General features: G+C 52.8%; 1 protein-coding gene and 1 long non-coding RNA gene across 2 annotated transcripts in view; one reads left to right on the top strand and one right to left on the bottom strand.

The window, feature by feature from the left end:
• The first annotated feature begins 2,500 nt into the window (after nt 1–2,500).
• Nucleotides 2,501–5,558, top strand: part of BRINP1 (BMP/retinoic acid inducible neural specific 1) — an 87,033-nt gene continuing 83,975 nt past the window's right edge. The window contains exon 1 of the mRNA XM_042052335.1: nt 2,501–2,951. The gene's annotated coding sequence lies outside the window, so the exon portion shown is untranslated. The remainder of the gene's footprint in view (nt 2,952–5,558) is intronic.
• On the bottom strand, nt 2,742–5,548 carry LOC121676170. The gene is made up of 2 exons (XR_006020379.1): nt 4,290–5,548; nt 2,742–4,018 (listed from the first exon to the last, which is right to left on the bottom strand). It is a non-coding gene; the product is annotated as an uncharacterized LOC121676170 (long non-coding RNA).

The raw sequence follows: 5,558 nt of genomic DNA, 5'->3' as shown, positions 1-5,558 counted from the left end.
AGATCCAGGCTTTGCTCGTTGTAGGGAGAAGGTGACTTGGAATACCCCAGACTAAAAACAAGAGACCACTGAAAAGAGAAAGCTAGTGAAGTGAAATAATTTTGTTTTTAAAAATGGCATCCAGAAACCTTATCTTTGACACATAAGAACAGACACATAGCTAAATATACTGTAACCTGCTTAGGTTTCCAAAGCAGCAAATTAAACCAGTGGACTATGCAGTGAGTGTCCATTCAGATGAGCAAAGCTCATTGAACACAACAATACTGTAAGAGAACATGTTGAATACTCAATGCACCAAATAATCCGCTTTTGATACAGAGACAGTCACAGCTGTGGGAAAAGATGCAGCAACAGTGTGTGTGTGATTTGGGGGGGAACAGGGAAAACATTCTGGACAGGAAAATGATAAGCAAAACGATTCTTTTTGCATTATGTTTTCCTCTAATTATATTTTTATTACATTCATAGAAAATCTTATTTCCAGGCAGGACAACTGCCCCAGGAGTTGGTTGACTTAGACTTTCTGGATGGAGGTGTTACTTTGTAGAGTTTTTATCACAGAATTACAGAATCGTGGAATATCCTGAGTTGGAAGGGATCCACAGGGATCATCCAGTCCAACTCCTGCTCCTGCACAGACACCCCAACCATCCCACCCTGTGCCTGAGAGTGCTGTCAGAGCACTCCTTGAGCTCTGGCAGCCTTGGGGCTGTGACCATTCCCTGGGGAGCCTGGGCAGTGCCTCACAGCCCTCTGGGGGAAGAACCTTTTCCTGATATCCTCCCCTGACACAGCTCCAGCCCTTGGGTGATGAAATGTTCCCTAGGTCTGTGAGACCTTTGGGTGCCTGAAGAGTATCATCTCACTTGTTTTCTCTCTCTCCCTCTTCACAGGAATATGAAATGTCATTCTGGGTGGTGCCAAATCCTGCCAGACCAAATCACAGAAGCCATCTCAGGCGTACTGAGGAAAGACACACAGAACTGTTGCATTGGTTGAGTTGGTAAATCCCATGTGGCTACACTGCAGGTTAATTTCAAACAGCCTCATGTAGGACACAAAGGTTCCGCTTCTATTTCTGGTAAATGCCAAGAGCATCAATGAAAGAACACACTGATGATAACCCCAAGCACCATTTATCTGTTTAAACAACGGCTTTGACCTTGTTTATAGGTTCTGTATAAGACCCAGTTCCTGAATATTCCCTGCTGTGGAGTTTCCTCTGAGGCCTTGCACCAGGGGAATCTGTGAGAATGATTTCAGACTATTATTTGAGCCAGTGTGACAGAATCCAAGGTGGCTTACCAGGAAGTGTGCTTTGTGGCTGAACAGTCACTTGGAAAAAGGCACAACTCGGGAGATTTGGGTATCCTGTAACTGAGATAAGCTAAGCTTCAGCCCTGTCGGAGCAGCTTGGAGTTTAACAAAACAGCTTCTTATTCTGCTTAGGAAAGATTTGCTGAAGATTTAGCCTAAGACAATGTTCTGTAGCCACAGGGGATGGGTGAGAGAAGGACAGAATGTCCTTGCAGGCCAGAGAAGGGCTTGTCCTTGCAGGAAGGAAGGCGTCTCCCATTGCCCTCCTTTCCCCACATACCCTGCACGAGGTGGCTGATTTTTTCCCTGATTTTTTTCCAGCCCAGCCCAGCCCAGCCCAGCCCCGCCCCGCGCCTCCCAGCCACTGGCTTTTCTTAGGGGTCCCTGTCTGGAAACCTCACATCACAGTGTTGTGACGCTCTGCTCGTACCCTGGGCTGCCTTTGCTGAGCTGCTGAGATTTATCTGGGTGGGTCATGCCCTTGAATCGGCCCCATCTCCATTCCTCATCCCAAGTCATCTCCATGCCCAGCGGCGGGACTTTCCCCGGGGGGCACAGCCGGGCCGGGAGCGCAGCCGGCTGCCGCTGCCTCCAGCCTTGGCTGGGCTCGGTTCCGCCCGCGGCAGCTCAGCCCGGCTCTCCCGGCTCTCCCGGCACGGCCGCCGCTCTCCGCGGTGCTGAACCGCGCCCGCCCGCCGGGGATGCGGAGAGGCTCGTCCCCACCGCACCTCCCCAAGGAGAGCTGGGATCCCTCCAGCGTGGCGCCAGGCTGGGAGCATCCTGCTCTCCCATCAGCTCCCAGCTCGGCCGAACGAGCTGTGCGCTGTCCGAGTCCGCAAGGAGAAAATAGAAGGCGTGGGGGTGTAGGAAAAAAAATTTAAAAAAATAGATGGGGTCTTCCTGGAATGGCAACCAGCGCCGCTGCAGCCTCCTCCCCAAACCCCCTCTTATTCCCTCTCGGCAGACAAGTTTTTACCCCTCCCGCAGCTCCATCCGACGGCCCTTCCTACTCCCACCCTCCCTTCCCACGGCCCAGGCTCCGTCTGGCCCGACCTTAAGTCCCTCCTTTTTGCCACCGGCCCCTCCCCTTCTCTAATTATGTACGAAACACTTCTTAGAATAAAATGGCCAAGCTGGGGCTCCGCCCTGCTTTCCTCTTCCCCATTCATCCTCTCCAGCCCGCTCCAAGCCCCTCCTCCGGTGGCCAGCCCAGCCTCTCGCTTCCCTCCTGGAGCTCTTTTCATTTTTATTTCTAACCCCCTCTCCATTCTTCCTGCTGCCTCTGCTCTTTCCCCCGATGGCTACGAACTGAGCAGCAGAAGAGGGGAGGGGGGGGGACACAGGAAAGGGGGAAAAAAAGCAAGAAAAAGGAAAAGGAAGAAGGGGAGAAAAGGAAATTTTTTTTTTTTTTTTTTTGCTTCTGCCCTTAATGCCCGCGATCTGGATCAAGGAAGGGGATTTTCTGTCTGAGCATGAAAAGGACTGCTAGAGCCCCAGGATTTTCACGCCTGCAGTATCAGCCCCGCACCCAGTATGCGAGCTGGACAGAAAAGCTCTCCCACAAGTTCCTACCGAGCCGAATAAAACCCACGGGCGACCCGATCTCCGCCAGGGAGGGACATTAGCATCAGGTAAGGCGAGCGCTGCGCTGCGGCTGCGGCGCTGCCCCTGCCCGGGGCCGGCTCCCCCGTCCTGCCGCGCGTTGTGTAACGCGCCCGCGGCCCCTCCGCTCCCCCTGCCTGCACCTCCGCCCTGGGCGGCGCGGAGTGACGAGGGGGGATGGACGGCAGAGTCCCGCGGATCCGTTAGCCATTCTGCGTGCGTGGTGCTGAGCGAGGGGCCGAGATTCGCGCACTGGGAAGACTGGGAGCGCTGGTTTTTACTGGGGCGAGACGCAGCCCCCCCGGAGGATGCCCGGCAACTGGGGTTCAGCCCCGACTCGGCTGGGCTGGCGGCGAGGCGGGTATGGCGGTGGGGGTGGGAGACAGCCAGGATCCATCTGTATTCCGGAGTATCGATACATCCCGGAGCAGGGGGGACCGTCCCCAGGGAGATGGTGTCATCTCCACTTAATCCACTGCTCCGCTTTCGCAAGTGACAAGCAAATCGCGGAGGAAAAGGAAAGTCTGTCGCCTCGAATTCCACACTGGGCTGATTGCCTCTACTTCCAGCGGGGATGGGAGACAGCGGCAGAGCCGGGGGAGGGCAGCGATGGCGGGGAGCTGCACCCCACGGTGCTGGAGATGGCTTTTCCCCACTCGGCATTCAGTGCTGCTTGCGAGGCTGGTGTGGAGCATAACTTTGCCTTTTTCCAGTCCTTGGGGAACGGGGGGACGGAGAGCATCTCCATGCCATTGCATCATCCCCGAGGTCCAGCACAGCCTGGGTCTAAAGACTCAGAGACGATCTAGAGAGAGGAGGGAGGTTATAGGTGTGTGTGTTTTGGCTTTGGAGAGTTCCCCCGTGCTGGTACCTGGGAGTGGGTAAGGGGAGGAGGTGTCACTTCTTGGATGCAGTCTCCTCTTCATGGAGGAACCCAGCAGCAGATTAAATGCTGGCAGAATTCGTGTTTGAATTTAGCCGTGTGATTGACATCTGCACTAGGCAGGACAGGAAGGTCCTTCATGCTTTACTCTGGCTGCTCATCTGGCTGCATAATAATAATTTCTTAATGGCAGTAAATCTGCTTTCCCAGGAGCTGTAGAGAAGTATTTGGGAGACAGTGAGAGAAGGAGAGAGTGAGTAAAGAGGCTTTGGTGTAAGGAACATGAAAGATTTTTTTAAAAAAATTCCTTATAAAGCAAAAATATCAATCAGCTCTCCTTGTGAGTAGCAGGCAGACAGCCCCGGACTCTCTCCCTCCCACACACCCCAGACAAGCCACCGTGATCTCCCTGAAGCATGTACACGCCAAGCAATCCAGCACATGCTGTGGAACTCACAGCCCACCCCATGCTCAGACACAGTACCTCGGGCTTGCTCTCCCGTGGATGCAAACACCTCTCCAAGCTCTGCGGCCCCGCAGTTCCCACACGCTCAGCCGCACAGGTGGGATCCACGCACACTGGAACGTGCAGAAATAGCTGCATTGATATTCTTATTATGTAAATCAAACCTTCAGAAGTTCACATGAGCACACACATGCTGTCTTCTTTGCAGGGCTCGCAGTAGGTGGTTTGTTCCTCCAGTGTAGTTTTCTGTCTTGTAGTTGGCTCCTGGCATTGATTTGGGGTTTGTCTGACTCCAAAGCCCTTTTCGACTCAGCAGAAAAGCCTACTACGTTTGGTGTGTGTGCGTTTGTTTTATGGCTCTTTGCAGATTCCCAAGACTCTGGAATGATTTCACTACTGGAAAGGCAGATGAGCAGCAGACAGGGAAGCAGGGAAATGGCTGGGGGCGCGGTGGCAATTCCATACCCATCATGCCTTCTCTGATCAAGAGCTGGAGTCTGGGAGTATGGGAAGAGCTCTGCTGGAGTTACATAGCTTTTTAATGTGTGTGAGTGTGTGTGTGAGCAGAACCACACACACATCTATGGCTAAAACACACAATGCAAAGCTCCACTTCAGTCTTACCCTGGTTCAGAGCAAAATCCTTCCATCCTCAGGGGACAGATACTCCCTTTGCAAGCCCCTTTGGTGAGAAATGACAGAGTAGGCACAGAGGAGATTATGTCCCTGGTGTTAGAGGTGTTTAACATCCCCCTCTGACCTTCCTCCTCTTCCCCTCTTTCCATAGGGCCTAGTGAGGAGACAAGCCTCCAAGAGCAGGAATATAATGAGGCCAACTAAAGTCTGTGTTAAAACTTTGGAGAGGAGGAACATATGGTGAATTGGCTTGTTCTAGGTAAAACGTGTCCCAAAGGAAACGACACAGAATGTGTATCTGTTCCCTCCTAGCCACCACTGTTTACTACATTGGAAGTATGTGTAAGGCTGGTGCTAAACACTATGTGGGAATGGGTCTGCCAGCAGACAAGAATCATTGTTGTCTGTATGACAGAAATAGTTCAAAGCCAAATCCTCCCATCTTTGCTCAGGCAGGAGCCCCACCACCTTCTCCAGGCGCATTGCTCAGGAGAGCACGGCAGGAACTGACTCCAGAACCAGGGATCCGTGCCCAGCTCCCTGTCCACCTCCAGGAATGGACGTGGATTTCCTTTATCCAGGACTTGGTATTTACAGCTGATGCAGAGATGTTGAGAAAGCAGGAAAAAATTGATCGGGTGGGGGGGGGGG

Source organism: Corvus kubaryi, unplaced genomic scaffold (genome assembly GCF_017639235.1).
Source record: "Corvus kubaryi isolate FWS band 111438036 unplaced genomic scaffold, C.kubaryi_AGA036_p1.0 78, whole genome shotgun sequence".
Classification (NCBI taxonomy): Eukaryota; Metazoa; Chordata; class Aves; order Passeriformes; family Corvidae; genus Corvus; species Corvus kubaryi.
This window is presented reverse-complemented; position numbering and strand designations above follow the sequence as displayed.